This window comes from Betta splendens, chromosome 8 (assembly GCF_900634795.4).
Source record: "Betta splendens chromosome 8, fBetSpl5.4, whole genome shotgun sequence".
Lineage (NCBI taxonomy): Eukaryota > Metazoa > Chordata > Actinopteri > Anabantiformes > Osphronemidae > Betta > Betta splendens.
Window position 1 is genome coordinate 15,115,176 of NC_040888.2, and position 18,089 is coordinate 15,133,264.

Consider the following 18,089-nt stretch of genomic DNA (forward strand, 5'->3'; position numbering starts at 1 on the left):
GCAGGTGCGGTTCCCGGTGGCCTGACCCTGGCCACGTCTGCCTTAGCCCCCAAGGGTCCGACCGCGTCTGCCTCAGCTCCTGGTGGTTCGGCGTCTGTCAATTTTGCTTCTGTTCCTGGTGGTTCGGCGTCTGCCACGTCTGCCTCGGTTCCTGGTGGTCCGGCGTCTGCCACGTCTGCCTCGGTTCCTGGTGGTTCGGTGTCTGCTGCGTCTGCCCTCGTCTCTGGTCCCGTCTCCGTCTCCACGTCTGTCTTTGTCTCTGGCCCTGTCTCCAAATCTGTGTTCGTCTCTGGTCCTGGCTCCGGCTCCACGTCTGTCTTCGTCTCTGGTCCACGCTCCGGCTCCAAGACTGTCTTCGTCTCTGGTCCCGGCTCCGGCTTCACATCTGTCTTTGTCTCTGGTCCCGGCTCCACGTCTGTCTTCGTTGCTGGTTCCACGTCGGTCCTCGTCTCGTCTGCCGGACTGGTGGCCTCGCCCTTGGCGCAGCCTGCCGCGTCGTCAGCCACCTCGGCGGTCCTCTGCGCCCTCTCCTGCGGAGGCGCGGTTTCTGCCGTCGCCGTCCGCCTCAACCCCTCAGCCTCCTGGAGCATCGACCGCCTGGAGGAAGCCGTCGTTCCCTGTGGGGTTCTGGCGGAAGCTGGCCTCGGCGCCGGCCTCCCAGAGCCCGTTTCTCGTCCCTGGGTACCCTGTGTGCCGGAATTTGTCCAGCGGCTGCTGAGTCGGGACGCGCTCCCCGTCACCACCCTCCATGAGAGGGGGTTTTAGGCCCTGTTGGGGTCTCCTTGGTTAATTGATGTCTTGGACTTTATGCACCTTTGTGCGATTGACTCACCTAGGGGACTTGTGTTTACATTGTGCAGCCTTGGTTTTGTTTCTGCCCACCTCCGAGTTGTGGTGTGTCTGTCCCTCCTCCGGTCCTCCCTCTGCCCGCCCTGTTTGTGTCTTCTCTTTTGGCTTCTGGGGATCCGCCCTAGAGAGGGGGGTTCTGTCATGGATCAGCACCTGGTCGTCAGTGTTATTTTCTACCTTGCTTTCCGGTTTTATTTTGACATTCCTTGTTTGGTTTCCTGTCTGTTCTAGGTTCTGGTTTCCCACTCTGTCAAATGTTTCACCAGCTGTCATTCATCACGTGATCATCAGCTGTTTTGTGTTAATCATTAGTCACCCTATTTAGCCTCAGTATGCACCTTATTCCGTTATCAGATTGTTTGTGAGAACTTCGTCATGCCACGCTCCATCGCCAGTTTAGTAAGCTTCTGTTTTGGCTTTGTACTTATCTATGTTACTCCCTTCTTGTCGGTACCTTTGTCAGTTTTCTTTATTCCCGGTGCCTGACCGTGCGATTACTTTATGCTTCTTGTTTTGACGTTAGCCAGTCAGTCTATTAAATGAATTACCAGACTGAGTTTGGTCTCCGGCTGTGCATTTGGGTCCTGCATCACGATCGCGTTTCGTCGGTCCGTGACATCATGCACATCAACAAACCAAAAATTAGCTGGGGAGATCAGTGCATACACCACGAAGGTGTGATGCAAAGAGCCCACAATCAGACTATCAGAGAGAAGGGAGCGCTAAGTCTCAACAGACAGAGAGACACAACTCCCTGGCGTTGAGTTGTTGTTCTTGTTGTTGTTGTTGTTCTTCTTCTTCTTTATTCTGTGCGGAGCTGAAAAAACCTACCACTCACGGTGGAATATATGGCTCTCATGGGCGGGACATCGGTCAGGCTTTACGTAAGCAGACAAAATATTTCTCAATGAGTTAAAGTTACAGCAGTGTTGTTATGAAGTGTTGTCTTCCGTGCCAGACTGGCTGCCTCGTTTCAATTGGGCAAGGGCGGACATTCATCCCAGCATGCTGTGCTCACAACACCTGTCCATCAACAATAATAGTATTACAATTATAGGGTCGCACTGTTATTTGTGGGTCGTTGTTTTTTATTTGCTTCGCTCTTTGCATTGTATTGGCATTGCCTCACATAATTAACATTACATGTATTTCTTATAATGTAAAAGTAGTCAGAGCAAACGACATCAGCATGGTGTCATTTCCGCTTTTTCTTTGTTGAGCACAGTGGCACCCCGACGTGTCTTATTTGCAGAGAAAGTTGCGGTGCACAAAAAGTGCATATTACAGGTAGCAAATATAGTCTGTCCAGAAAAGAAAGGTCAGTTTAGCAACATCAGCCTTTCTGCCAACACCGTGGCAGAGCACATTTCTGACCTGTCAAGTGACATTTATGAGCAACTGTGTAAAAAAAGCCTAATGTTTCAGCATATACTCACTCGCTCTTGATGAGGACCCAGACATCACTGACACTGCCCAGCTCACAATGTATGTCCGGGGTGTTGATGCCAATTTTCAAGTGATCAGAAATCGGAAAAGCTTTATTGCCAGGTGCTGTAGAGCGCACAGAACGAGGAATTTGACTTGGTGTTGGCAGGTGGTGCATCTTAGCATAAAAAAAGTATAAACAGTACAACATACAACATGACATGGTAACAGTACAACATACAACATGACATGGTACTTGGATAGTGCAATTAACGATAAATTAAATTTAAGTTATCAACAGACTATATACAGTCGGGTGGGACCTGTAAATGGCAGCGATAGTCCTTTGGTTGGGGGGGTCAGCTGGGGGGATTTGGGGCACTGTTCAGTAGACTGACTGCAGTTGGGAAGAAGCTGTTTTTGTGGCGCGAGGTCCTAGTCCTGATGGACCGGAGCCTCTTGCCAGAGGAGAGGGGCTGAAAGTGTTCATGTCCTGGGTGAGAGGGGTCGGCTACAATCCTGGCTGCCCGTCTCCGGGTCCTGGAGATGTGCAGCTCCTGGAGAAACGGGAGGTGGCAGCCGATCACCTTCTCTGCTGAGTGGATGACATACTGCAGCATGGCCATGTCTCTGTCCATTGCCGCAGCGAACCATACCGTGATGGAGGATGTGAGGATGGATTTGATAATGACAGTGTAGAAGTTTAGCAACATCTTTACAGGAAGGTGAAACTTCTTCAGCTGCCTCAGGAACTACATCCTCTGCTAAGCCTTCTTAGTGATGGAGCTAATGTTTTGCTCCCACTTGGGGTCCTGGCTGATGATGGTGCCCAGGAAGCGAAAGGACTCCACAGAGCTCACCGGGGTGTCACAGACGATGACAGGGGGAGGGGGGCTTGGTCCTTCCTGAAGTCCAGTGTCTTCTCCACGGTCTTCAGAGCATTAAGCTCCAGTTTGTTAGCGCTGCACCATGACACCAGACTGGCTATCTCACTTCTGTAGGCCGACTCACCTCCGTCAGAGATGAGACCGATGAGAAGTGGTGGCAAACTTCAGGAATTTGACAGACTGGTGACTGTCCCCTTCAAATTTGCTTATGTGGGCTCCTGCAGCCACACACCTGTATGGGGAAAAGCAAGTAACTATCGGCCTACAGGCAGGGAGTGGTGGGTCTAGCTTTTGGCCTTTATCTGTAATCCCATACACCTGGGGAGAACAGCTGATCGGTATCGGCCTTCGAGCGGCTACGGGCAGGGAGCGGTGGATCTAGTTTGCTAGAAAGGACTTTTCTAGTTGCAAACACTCAGCTCGTTCGAATGATTTGCATCAGAGGATGACACGGATGGAGGGACTGATTAGTAACCTCTAAGATTTTAATTGTTATATACAATCACAGCGCAGTCACCAAACGCTCAAAAAACAATGACCATGAATCCATAAATTTTCCATCACTTCCATTTGTTTATAGGACTTCTGAGCTCCAAACCTTGCTCATCCGAAAACTGCAAGTGTCCTGCTCCAACTCCTGAGCGAAAAAGATTTTTTTTCCATTTCTGTGAGCCATAACTCGCTAAATTTAAAACCGAAACTAACAGAGGATCCAAGATGGAGGCCGCAAGCCTCCCGCTTCTATCAAGACCAAACCAGGCGGGAAAATGCCCATGTATGGGGTAACCAGGCAACCCATAGCAAAAGATCTCCAATCCTACACCTCCCCTCCTTCCACTCACAGGCCTCTAGAGTTGACCTTGTGAATGCTGGATCAAAATAGATATAGCAGCCGTGTAGCGTAGAGAGTGCTGATTCCGTATGATGAGTGGGGGTGGGGTGCTCAGACAAAAGGCCAAAAAGTGAAGCCTGCTCTTTCCTACCTATGAATTATTGACCCAGATTGTTACATATAGGGGAATTTTTACAGCCTATAAGCATTCATTTGAGGCCTCCCTGTGGATTGATCCAGGCCAGATTTGTGACCTATTAGGGTTACCTAATTTGGACTATTTGATTTATTTCTTAATATATAAATGCATAAGGCTTCATTCATAAGGAGATATTTATTTTATCTATAAGAGATCCAGGAATCCAGAAATCTAGGTGAAGATTTTAAAATTATTTCAGGTTTGTGTTACTTTTTCCTCATGTATAAGTGTAACAAATTCTGTTTCATTCTTTGAAAAGTAGAAGGAGTTTTCTTTCCAATGACACCAAGCTCAATATTGTAGCCCTTACCATTTAGGAACTACATGCCAAAATGATCAGTGTGGAAAACTTTATTCAAATTGTTCTGTCAGTACATTTACAGGATATCCAGTACAGTTTACGTTACGTTTTTAGTCTAGAACTGCATCACTCATAAAAAAAAACTTACCAAAAATAAAATGCTCCTACTGAAATTATAGTGTTTGTGTTGTTAGGTCCTAAAAATAAGATTATAAAACAATATAAAAGTCAAAACTAAAATTAAAAGGGCAATTTCAGCCCAGACACTGGCGGCCCACTCATATTCCAATCATTTGCTGTGTTTACCTGCACAAAAACAAAACAAACAAATCTTGGCATGTCCAGATCTTTGACTTCAGTACATAATTGGTGACTTCTAGAGTGTATATGTCACAGTTTGAAGCATGCAAAAATGATAAAAATAATTTTCAATTATTCTTCACTATAACATAAACAAAGGAAGAATTTATAACTTGGACAGGCTGACTGCCACCTACACCTGCCAGCATAAGGAGATGGCCAATGCCAGGGGTGGAATGCAACAAAAAAAGACTGGCAGATAATGTTTCTCGCGGAGCTGGGAGGCTCACTTGTCAAGTTGCACATTGGGCATTGAGCAAAGGGAAAGAGTTATGATCCAGATGCTGCAGCCTTGGTCAGAAAATTGTAGAGCACAATTAGCACTTCATCCACACCATTAATACCACAGAAACCACCTTCATCATCTACTTCATCTACTTCAGGATGTGCGCGATGCTGTGAGGATGTGCGCGATGCTGAGAGAACGCAAGACTCTGCGAGAACAGCACAAATATTCAACAAGGCGTCGCGAAATAACTACCTCATTCTACGGAAAGCAATCAAACATCTTACCATTCTGGATAACACCGAAGAAAGTTTCGAGTACATCGACGAGTGCTTCGAGCGTCAGGTAATGGGGAAAAAGGACACGGCTCCAAACAAGAGATCCCGTCCGTCTGACTCACCTGAGTCACCGGAGGCTAGCTCGGCGGACAAAAACATCACGGACATTCTCTCGCCACCGAGAACAAGGCCCTGAAAGGAATGGTGCAGTCCCTGACGGAGGATGTGGCTCAGCTAGCGGCCGAAAACAAAAAAATAAAAGAAGGCATCATCGATCAGCAGGCCCGCAGCATGAGGGACAACCTGGTGTTCTCTGGGATTCCAGAGCAGGCGGAGGAGAACGCGGAAACCACCATAAAAAAATCCTTAAACAAGATGGCGTTTCACCGTTCCTACAGACTCGGAGGAAGACGACCGGATGGCCAGCGCACTCGACTTAACGTTGCCAAGTTTCATGACTTTAAGCAGAAGGAACTGGTTAAAACAGCTGAAGGGAACTGACTACAGCGTCAACAATCAGTTCCCCAAGGAGATCTTCGACCGCCGCCGCCGACTGTTCCCCATCCGTAAAAAGTTCATGGCAGAAGGCTGCAGTGCTGTCATCAGCGTCGACAAACTGTACGTGAACGGAGAGCTCTACCGGGACCTGGAAGCAACTCCGTGGCTGTACTAGCAGGTGGTATGTAACAAAAATGGTTTAATATGAAATGTTTGTTAAAAGAAAATAATAGATGCAAAGGCAACTAAGTGTTATAACTTTACATCTAATATTCAAACTCGTTCCCTCGAAGATGTTTCATGTAAATGTTTTTTTGTCATTCTAATGTCACTCACCCACTCACTTTGTAAAGCGCTTATCGTGCTTAATCACTCACTTTCCTTTTCATTTGAATTTACCTACTTTCACTCCACACTGTTTACATCCTTCTTTTCTCTATTCTTCTCCCACGTAGTCAGTCAGCTATGTAGACCTCTGTAGTGAAAAAAAAAATACCACGAAAGCTTCTGACGACTCAATGAAAAGAAGAATTCAAAAAGTTGTCTTTGTGAATTTATTTCTCCATATGCATGTAGAAAAATTAAAAGAGAAAGGAAAAGAATAGGTAAAAGAAAAGAAAGGCACCCGGGTGGAGAGAACAAGTTAATGCTCACACAAACTGCACACCAAGGTTCTCTCAACACGTCTCCTCCTGTCCCGAGTTTTAAAGCCTACAGATAACACAAAACCTCCACACATGAGCTCAAACTTCGGGACAATTTGTCAAGTTTACATGAGCAAAGGTGACAAAAGAGGAAGGACTCACTCAAGGAGCATTCTGTTCCTTGTCTAAGTCAAACACTACGTCACAGAGTCATCAAGTCAGACACTGTCTCACAGAGTGATCAAATCAGAACCAGGCTTCCTGCTCAAAAGATAACTGAGGACCCCTCTTGCTCAGAGGCTTGCAGCAATATACTTGAACAATGCATAGAATGTTTAAGGATGTATATGATCAACACTAGAATATGAACATGAATCAAAAACAATCAGATCATTATTAAGGCATTAATAATGAAAATGATTGGCATTAAGGGATAATATAAAATTTCCATCACAACCTCCAGCAGCCACCCACAAACATCTACTGCACAGGGGAAACACATGCACATACATAGATAACACACAACTCAGAATACACAGGTACTTAAGGTTAGCCACACACCTTAAGTCTGTCACACTACATACACACAAGACTAGTGATCCACAGCAGTCAGGTAAGATATGACAACACTGAAGATTGTCATTTGGAATGTACGTGGAATCAATAAGAAGGAGAAACAATTTAAAATATTTAATCATTTGAAAACCCTACAAGCAGACATTTCTTTACTACAGGAAACTTATATTCCCAAAACTATAGATTACACTCTGGCATCAAGTTCCCACTTGCTTACTTAGCCGGTTACAATTTTAAACAAAGAGGGGTCGCCATCCTGATAAATAAAAAGATTAACTTTACTCATAACAATACCATTGTAGATCCAGAAGCAAAATATATAATCATTAATATCTTGATAGGATATTAATGAGGACTCCTCCCTGAACCGCCGCCTTACCGTGGTGGAGGAGTTTGTGTGCCCGAATGACCCCGGGAGCTATGTTGTCGGGGGCTAAATGCCCCTGGTAGGGTCTCCCAAGGCAAACAGGTCCTGGGCGACGGGCCAGACTAAGAGCGGTTCACAACCCCCCTATGAAAGACAAACCACCAAGGCCAGAGACGTCGCCCGGTATGGCGCAGCCGGGGCCCCACCCTGGAGCCAGGCCCGGGGTTGGGGCTCGTATGCGAGCGCCTGGTGGCCGGGCCGGGCACAGCCCGAAAGAGCGACGTGGGGCCGTCCTCAAGTGGACCCACCATCCGCGGGAGGAACCGTAGGGGGCCGGTGCAGAGTGGATTGGGCGGCAGTCGAAGGCGGGAGCCTGGGCGCCCCAATCCCTGGATAACCAATCTGGTTATTGGGACATGGAATGTCACGTCACTGGGGGGAAAGGAGCCTGAGCTTGTGCAGGAGGTCGAGCGGTACCGGCTAGAAATAGTCGGGCTCACCTCCCACACACAGCCTGGGCTCTGGAACCCAACTCCTTGAGAGGGGCTGGACCCTTTTCTACTCTGGAGTTGCCTGCGGTGAGAGGTCGGCGGGCTGGTGTGGGCTTGCTCATAGCTCCCCAGCTTAGTCGCCATGTGTTGGAGTTTCTTCCCCGGTGGACGAGGGTCGCTTCCTGCGCCCTTCGGGTGGGGGATAGGTCACTCACCGTCATTTGTGCTTACGGGCCGAATGGCAGTGTGGAGTACCCGGCCTTCTTGGGGTCCCTGGAGGGAGATGTTGGAAAGCGCTCCAACTGGGGAACCCCATCGTTCTTCTGGGAGATTTCAATGCCCACGTAGGTAACGACAGTGATACCTGGAGAGGCGTGATTGGGAGGAACGGCCTCCTGATCTGAACCCGAATGGTGTTATGTTTATTGGACTTCTGTGCTAGGCACAGTTTGGCCATAACTAACACCATGTTCGAACATAAGGGTGTCCATCGGTGCACGTGGCACCAGGACACCCTAGGCCGGAGGTCAATGATAGACTTTGTAGTCGTTTCACCTGACCTTCGGCCATATGTTTTGGACACTCGGGTGAAGAGAGGGGCTGAGCTGTCAACTGATCACCACCTGGTGGTGAGTAGGATCCGCTGGCAGAGAAGGAGGCTGGAACGACTTGTCAGGCCCAAACGTATTGTGAGGGTCTGTTGGGAACGCCTGGCTGAACCCTGTCAGACGGACCTTTAACTCACACCTCCGGGAGAGCTTCGACCAGATTCCGAGGGAGGTGGGAGACATAGAGTCCGAGTGGACCATGTTCTCCCGTCTCCATTGTCAACGCGGGCCGTTCGGAAGCTGTGGACGCAGGGTCTCCGGTGCCTGTCGTGGTGGTAATATCCCGAACCCGGTGGTGGACGCTGGAGGTAAGGGACGCCATCAAGCTGAAGAAGGAGTCCTACCAGGTATGGTTGACCTGTAGGACTCCTGAGGCAGCTGATGGGTACCGGCAGGCCAAGCGTGCTGCAGCCCGTGCCGTTGCGGAGGCAAAAACTCGGGCTTGGGAGGAGTTCGGGGAGGCCATGGAGGAGGACTATCGCTCGGCCCTCAAAAGAGATTCTGGCAAAACCGTCCGGCGCCTCAGGAGGGGGAAGCAGTTCTTTACCAACTCTGTTTTCAGTGGAGGTGGGGAGCTGTTGACCTCAACTGGGGATGTTATCGGACGGTGAGGAAGGAGTACTTTGAGGATCTCCTCAACCCCTCCGACATGCCTTCTGCTGAGGAAAGCAGAGGCAGGGGACTCAGAGGCGGACTCGCCCATCACCCAGGCTGAGGTCACGAGGTAGTTAGTAAGCTCCTCGGTGGCAGAGCAGCGGGGGTGGATGAAGATCCGTCCTGAGTACCTCAAGTCTCTGGATGTTGTGGGGCTTGTCTTGGGTGACACGCCTCTGCAACATCGCGTGGAGGAGGGGGGACAGTTCCTCTGGACTGGACAACCGGGGTGGTTGTCCCTCTTTACAAAAGGGGGACAGGAGAGTGTGTTCCAACTATAGGGGGATCACACTTCTCAGCCTCCCTGGGAAGTCTATGCCAGGGTACTGGAGAGGAGAATTCGGCCGATAGTCGAACCTCGGATACAGGAGGAACAATGTGGTTTTCGGCCTGGTCGTGGAACGCTGGACCAGCTTTATACCCTCAGCAGGGTGCTTGAGGGTTTGTGGGAGTTTGCCCAACCAGTCTACATGTGCTTTGTGGATCTGGAGAAGGCATTCGACCGCGTCCCTCGTGACATCCTGTGGGGGGTGCTCCGGGAGTATGGAGTCCAGGGCCCTTTGCTAAGGGCTGTTCGGTCTCTGTACAACCGGAGCAGGAGCTTGGTTCGCATTGCCAGCAATAAGTCAGACCTGTTCCCGGTGCATGTTGGACTTCGGCAGGGCTGCCCTTTGTCACCGGTTCTGTTCATTATTTTTATGGACAGAATTTCTAGGCGCAGCCAGGGGCCGGAGGGGGTCTGGTTTGGGGACCACAGGATTGCATCTCTGCTTTTAGCAGATGATGTCCTGTTGGCTTCATCAGGCCAGGACCTCCAGCGTGCGCTGGTGCGGTTTGCAGCTGAGTGTGAAGCGGCTGGGATGAGAATCAGTTCCTCCAAATCTGAGGGCCATGGTTCTCGACCGGAAAAAGGTGGTTTGCTCACTCCAGGTTGGAGAAGAGTTCCTGCCTCAAGTGGAGGAGTTTAAGTATCTTGGGGTCTTGTTCACGAGTGAGGGAAGGAGGGAGCGTGAGTTTGACAGACGGATCGGTGCGGCGGCTGCAGTAATGCGGTCGGTGTATCGGTCCGTCGTGGTGAAGAGGGAGCTGAGCCGAAAGGCAAAGCTCTCAATTTACCGGTCAATCTACGTTCCTACCCTCACCTATGGTCATGAGCTTTGGGTCATGACCGAAAGGGCAAGGTTCACGGATACAAGCGGCTGAAATGAGCTTCCTCCGCAGGGTGGCTGGGCGCTCCCTTAGAGATAAGGGTGAGGAGCTCTGTCACCCGGGAGGAGCTCGGAGTAGAGTCGGCTGCTCTCCACATCGAGAGGAGCCAGCTGAGGTGGCTCGGGCATCTAGTTCGGATGCCTCCTGGACGCCTCCCTGGGGAGGTGTTCCGGGCATGTCCCACCGGTAGGAGGCCCCGAGGAAGACCTAGGACTCGCTGGAGAGACTATGTCTCTCGGCTGGCCTGGGAACGTCTTGGGGTCCCACCGGAAGAGCTGGAGGAAGTGTCCGGGGAGAGGGAAGTCTGGAACTCTCTGCTTAGACTGCTGCCCCCGCGACCCGGCCCCGGATAAGCGGATGAAAATGGATGGATGGATGGATAGATCTTGATAGGAAAATTTTAGCCACTCTGAACAAATTCGGCATTGGGAAATCATTTATAGACTGGATCCAAATACTATACAATTCAGCAAACGCAGAACAAATAACCAGACCTCACAAAGGTTTAATCTGCATAGAGGGACAAGACAGGGCTGCCCACTTTCTCCATCACTTTTTAAAATATTCATTGAACCTCTAGCCGCAGCAATAAAACAGCATGAAGGAATTACTGGAATATTGACCAAATCAGTAAATCATAAAATAAGTTTACATGCTGACGATGTGTTACTGATTCTCCTGGAGCCACAGACGTGTATTCCTACAACTATCAGCTTCATAGATGAATTCTCAGGACTTTCAGAATTAACTGGACCACATCTATGGTGCTACCACTTAACCTTAAGGTGACTTACATCTCTTCTACCACACTCCATTCAGGGAACATTAAATACTTGGGTATTGAATTGTAGTCTAGGCTATCAGAGCTTATTGATCTAAACTACAATCCATTATTAAAACAAATAGAAGCCAACCTCAAAACATGGCAGTTCTTACACATTTCACTTATGGGAAGAATTGCCACCATAAAAATGATGATCCTGCAAAAATTAATTACATATTCTCAATGATTCCAACTCAGCCAGCCCAGGCGTGGTTTAAGACATTAGACTCTTACATCTCACAGTTACTACTACCTAACTTCCACCACTATTTTCTTGCCAATAGACTGAACCATGTCCACAAATGGATAAAACCCATGCCAGCAGACTCCTCCTGGATAGACATTGAACAAACAATTTGTGGAAATATTAAAGTTGCAGATCTGCCCTTTATACGCACCAAAATCAAACATCATAATTGTTACCAGAGCATTAGTATAAAAGTATCTCTGACAGCCTGGTGGGATTTTCTTAAAATTAATGGGTCTTCGCTTACTCTTTGCCAAAACACACCTCTCTGGAACAATCCAGACATCACACAAAACAAAAAGGCAATGCACTTTCCAACTTGGTATATCAAAGGGATAACACACCTGAAACATGTTTTCACAAGAGACAAGTTTACCTCTTTTGAAGAATTAGTGTCCCACTATGAAATCACTAGTTCCAATTACTTAGAATACCAACAACTAAAGTCAATACTTAATACAAAAAGTAAGAATACTCCCAACCACATGCAACCACCACCAGTAATAAAGCGATTTATTGATATATCAGGGAAAAGGACAGTATCCAAAATCTATATCTTAACTTCCAATGTAGAGCAGACAGTGAGCCTTCCGATCTCTAAATGGGAAGCTGATCTCAACATCACCACTAATTACACGTTCTGGAATAATATATGTTGTAATTTATTCAGAATGAAAAAAAATACAAATGTACAACTAATATAATATAAAATTCTTCACAGAACTCACTATACAGGACAAAGGATGTTTCAAATAGGTCTCTCAAACGCAAATTTTTGCCCTCACTGTACAGATAACTGTCACAATGGCACAATGGTGGAAGGACCCAAATGCACAGCGAGGCTTGAGTAAATGAGTGTTTTAATAAGAACATAGTCAGGCAGGCAATGGTCATACACAGGTTGGCAAAAAACAAGGTCCAACAAGGCGTGGGCATTGACGTGGTCAAAAAACACTAGGACGAGGTCAAACACACTGAACTGGGCTATCAGAGAACTGGGCTAGAATCAAAAACGGTATAAACAAACTGGGTCATGCACGGGAACTGGAAACTCGACAACACTGGAATCCTGGTCATGGAATGAACGCAGACAATCTGGCAAGGTGCTGGGGTGAGAGGTGGTGCTTAAGTACTGAACTACTGATTACTGATGATGTGCAGGTGAGGTTTACAAAGGCCGGAAGTAAAGCTGGTCTCACTGGATATAGGAGCTAAACAGGAAGTGGTGACATAAAAAAAACGGAAATGACTAAGACAGTAAAGTAGTTGACTGAGGTTGTGACAATAACACAGCAGATAGATTCCTACATGCATTCTGGTCATGTTCACCTGTGCAGCAATTTTGGGAAAGAGTATGTGAACACCTGTCAACCCAGTTAAGCTGTCCAATCCCAGCGGCCCCTGCACTTTGTCTTCTAGGAGATCTAAGTGGGCTTGACGTAGAGACAAACTCATCACACACACTTCATTCTGCCCTCTGTGACGCAAAGAAAATCATCCTTTTGAACTAGAAAACTAAAATAAAATTAAGCATTACTCAGTACCTGAACAGCTTGTTAGATTACACCACCTTGGACACATTGTCTGCTTCATCAAATCAATGACCAAAACTATACTCTGATTGATTCCATTTCCAAGTAAGGATGCTTGGAGCTAGGGTGCTGCGTCATGACTGGTGGTTGAGGGTGCCTCCCTACCTAAGGAACCGGGACAACGGGACTGGTGGATTCTGGGCTGGCCGCATGGGTCCCCTGCGGCGGGGTGTGGTGGCTGCTAGGATCGGCGGCCCTGTGCCGGAGTAGGGCCATTTTGAGGGTTGGCGTGTGCCTGTCTCCGGGGAGCAGAGGCGGGCCCTCCTTGCCAGTGTACGGGGGCGGACCTGGGGGTGGAGACCTGGGTGACCTGTGTCCGGGGGAGTCCCTCCGGGGGTGCCTGCCTGTACCCCCTGCTCGGGTGGGGCGCTGCCTGCCCTAGCGGAACAGTCGGGAACCTGGCTCTGCTGATTCTGGTGCTCTGCTTCCCAACTACATTTCTCCACATTCATCCACTTAGGTCTGCAAGGGGCGTCCTGCTGATGGAGGGACCGGGGCTACCGGGAAGTGGTTCCGTCCCTCCCAAGTGGGATGCTCTGCAGTTTTAATTGCATTAGTCATACACACTCGTCCAGGAATCTGGGGGCCCCTTCCGGAGGGGCCAGTGGAAGGAGCCTTCACATTGATGGCTCGGTCTGCTGGACCCCTCGGGGAATTGGCGATCTCCCAAAGTTCCTCATACTTAGCCACATACACATACATTTAGGGCCGGGGGTGGGCTCTTTCACTGGGGCTGAGGCCAGTTGTGGCCTCGCCCACTGGCCCTGGTGGAGAGATCACCACCCAGTTTTAACTGCAAAAAGACATTTAGGGTGAGGGGGGGCACTGTCCGGGGGACACACGTCAGCCAGCGGTCGTGCTCCTGGAGGTGTCACCCACCTTCAGTGCACTTTAGTTCCACACACTCATGTCCATGTTGGGTTGCAGGGTTCTGGGGTGCCTTTTCCGCTGCCCTCTGCTTCTCCATGTTGGGGGAGTTGGGCGGGGCTCGGGAGGAGCTGCGGTCCCTGTATGTGTATCTGAGAGTGCATGGGTTCACGTATGATTGACTAGTTTGTTGTGAGAGAGTCTATGGTGTATGTGTGTTGATGTACGTGTGGGTGGGTGTATGCGTCTGTGTTTGTGTGAGTTTGTATGCGTGTGGTGCGGTTGCAGTGTGGGGGGTTCGGTTTTCCACCCGGGGTACGATGATCGTCTGCCTGAGTGGTCTCTGCTGACCCCCACCAATTGCTGGAGGCCGGTGTGGTGCCAGGGGATGAAGTCGGGCCGATGGGGTAGGCCCTGCTCCGCTCGTGTAGGGGTGGTGGACTGGGGGTGGGCCCCACTCTGGGCACGGGGGCATCTCCTAGCGGGATCCCTACGGACCGTGGGTCCTCGGGCTGCAATCTTTCAGGCCGACCCTCCCACCGGGGGGAGTGTTTGCCCCTGGTTCTCATGGGGCGGACAGCGTTGACCCCCGGTGGCCCAATCTGACCTCGGGTGCTGTCTCTGTGGCTGCTGCAGCTCTGCCTGGGGGGCTCTGTGTGGGCGGATTGGGTCGCAACACCTGCCCTCCTGGAATTGAAGGTGCGTGGTCTCTCTGGCTGCTAGGATTCTTTCCTCTGCTTGTTGGATAGGCGTAGTGGCTACTTACATCACCCTGGCTTCCACAAGTGGCATTGTTCATGCACCAACATCTGCCTCACCCTTTTGGGTGAACAATGTTAAGCTACAGCTTTACTAACCTTGTAGTGGGACACTTAACACCTGAGCTGATAAACAGGCTTTCTAAACTTAGCTGTAAGTATTACTGGTACATATCACTACCAATATCAAAAATGTGTGAATATGGAAATTGTGGTGTTGTATGTCATGACTATTATTAAGTAGGATTAATTATTAAGTAAGGTAAACCACAGTATAACAGTTGTTTAGTTATGAATGTGTTAGCCTTGCCTGGCGGCACGGTCAGCGAGAAGGTTCTGGGTTCAATTCCCGGAGGCGGCCCTGGTTCCTTTCTTTGTGGAGTTTGCACGTTCTCCCCGTGCTTGCGTGGGTTCCCTACGGGTTCCCCGGCTTCCTCCCACAGTCCAAAGATGTGCATTAGGTTGATTGGACTCTCTCCATTGCCCGTAGGTGTGAGTGTGTGTGTGAATGATTGTCTGTCTCTGTGTTGCCCTGCGATGGACAGCCAGCTGGGTTAGGCTCCAGCACCCCCGTGACCCCGCATTAGGGAATAAGCGGCTTGGAAACTGGGTGGATTGATGGATGTGTTAGCCTAAGGTACATCCCTGCTTATTTATTTTGCACCGATTGTTTACGCAACAGATTTACTTGGTTTCAGCAGCTGGTTGCACCCGCCCACACACACACACCCTAAAGCAGAAACTTAACCTGTCCACCAACACAGCAACATCGCACATATTTGGGATTAGCTAAATAAACTATTAAATAAACCATAAATCGAGAAGAGTATAATCAATTCAATTCAATTCAATTTTATTTATATAGCGCCAAATCACAACAAAGTTAAGTTTTAAGGTTTAAAACCTCACAACTAAACCCAACAAAGGCAGGCTATCTGCCTCGACCGGTCGGGGTGAGAGGATAGAGAGAGAGAAAAGCACAGCAACAGCAACAAGCAACAACAAGCAACAACAGAGCACAGGCAGGATGGTAGGACCAGGGACTGGATGCAGGAAGGATGGTTGGATCCGCAGCTGCCCATCACAGACACCAATTTTTGAGTCCAATGATACCTGTAGGTGAGGACAGAGAGGGAGAGAGTGGGGGGGGGGGGGGGGGGGGGGGGGGGGAGAGAGAGAGAGAGAGAGAAGCACAACTACTGGAGAGAAAGAGACAAGGTTAGTTAAACATGGGAAAATGATGGGAGGTTATTGGACAGAGGAGTTAGAAGGAAACAGAGGAGCTCAGTGTATAAATTAATTAAGTCCCCCAGCAGTCTATGTCTATTGCAGCTTAACTAAGAGATGGTTCCTGTGACTAACAATAATTGCCAGTGACCTGAACCATCTCTAACTATAAGCTTTATCAAAAAGGACGGTTTTAAGCCTAATCTTAAAGGTGGAGAGTGTGTCAGCTTTACTCTAGGAACCACAAGTAGCCCAGCGCTCTGAGAACGAAGTGTTCTGCTGGGAGCATAAGGAAGTATGAGGTCTTTAAGATAAGAAGGAGCTTTATCATTGAGTACTTGGTAGGTGAGTAGGAGAATTTTAAATTTTATCCTACATTTTACAGGCAGCCAGTGCAGAGAAGCTAATGAAGGAGAAATGTGATCTCTCTTTCTAAGTCCTGTCAGAACTCTGGCTGCAGCATTTTGAATAAGCTGTAGGCTTTTTAAGGAGCTGTTAGGACATCCTATGAGTAAGGAGTTACAGTAGTCCAGCCTAGAGGTAACAAATGCATGGATCAGTTTCTCTGTATCGCTCTGAGAGAGGATGCTTCTGATTTTAACTATATTTCTAAGGTGGAAGTAGGCGGTTCTGGAGATTTGTTTAATGTATGATGTAAAAGAGAGATCCTGGTCAAAGATGACACCAAGGTTCCTCACAGTAGAATCTGAAGCTAATGTTATGCCATCCAGGGAGGCTATCTGACTCAATAGTGTCTCTCTCAGATTTTTAGGTCCAACAATAAGAATCTCGGTTTTATCTGAGTTTAGTTGAAGGTAGTTTTGGGACATCCAGGATTTGATGTCTTTTAAACAACCCTGAATTTTGACTAGTTGATCTGTTTCATTTGGTTCCAAGAACATATATAGCTGAGTATCATCTGCGTAAAAATGAAAATTAATAGAATGCTTTCTAATAATCTCACCTAAAGGTGACATGTATAGACTAAACAGAATTGGACCCAGCACAGAACCCTGTGGTACTCCATAGCTAATCCTTGTGCATGTGGAGAATTTATCATTAACATGAACAAACTGGAATCTGTTCAACAAATAAGATTTAAACCATCCCAATGCTGTTCCATTAATCCCGATTCTATGTTCTAGTGTCTGTAATAGAATGTTATGATCAATTATATCAAATGCAGCACTAAGATCTAACAGGACAAGGACAGAAACTAGACCATTGTCCGAAGCTAATAGAAGATCATTAGTGACTCTAACCAGAGCTGTTTCTGTGCTATGATGTTTTCCAAATCCTGACTGAAAATCTTCGTACAGGTTATTCCCACTCAAGTGGTCAGATAATTGTTTAGCCACGATTTTTTCCAGAATCTTGGAAATAAGGGTAAATTTGAAATGGGCCTATAGTTGGCTAGTTCTCCGGGGTCCAGAGTTGTTTTTTTCAATAGAGGTTTGACCACAGCCACCTTAAAAGCCTGTGGTACATAGCCTAGTCGTAAATATTGGTTGATTTGATTTAATATGGACGAGCTGATTAAAGGTAGAACTTCTTTGAGTAATCTGGTTGGAATTGGATCTAAAAGACAAGTGGATGACTTGGAAGAGTTAATTATTGAGGTTAACTCCATATGAGTTATGGGGAAGAAGCTGTCTAGGTAAGACAGAGGATTTAATAAATTTAAAGTTGATGGATCTAGACAGTGCTTTCTGTCATTTGGAAGAAGTCGCTGCTGAATGTTTTTTTTCTAATGATGATTATTTTATTAGTAAAGTATTTCATAAAGTCATTGCTGCTGAGATTTAAGTGGATAGTAGACTCAATACAGCTATGACTCTTTGTCAGCCTGGCTACAGTGCTGAAAAGAAACCTGGGGTTGTTTTTGTTTTCCTCAATTAGGGAGGAATAATATGTTTTTCTAGCAGCACAAAGTGCTTTTTTATATTTCATTAGACTGTCCTTCCATGCAATGCAGTTTACATTTATTTTGTTGGAACGCCACTGTCTTTCTAGTTGTCTGGTCCTTGGCTTTAGGCTGCGGATCTCTGAGTTATACCACAAAGCTAACCTCCTCTGATTCATTTCTTCTTCAGAGGAGCCACTGTGTCTAACATTGTATGTAGAGAAGCTGCAGCATCATCTACAAGACAGTCAACCTGTTCATAAGGATT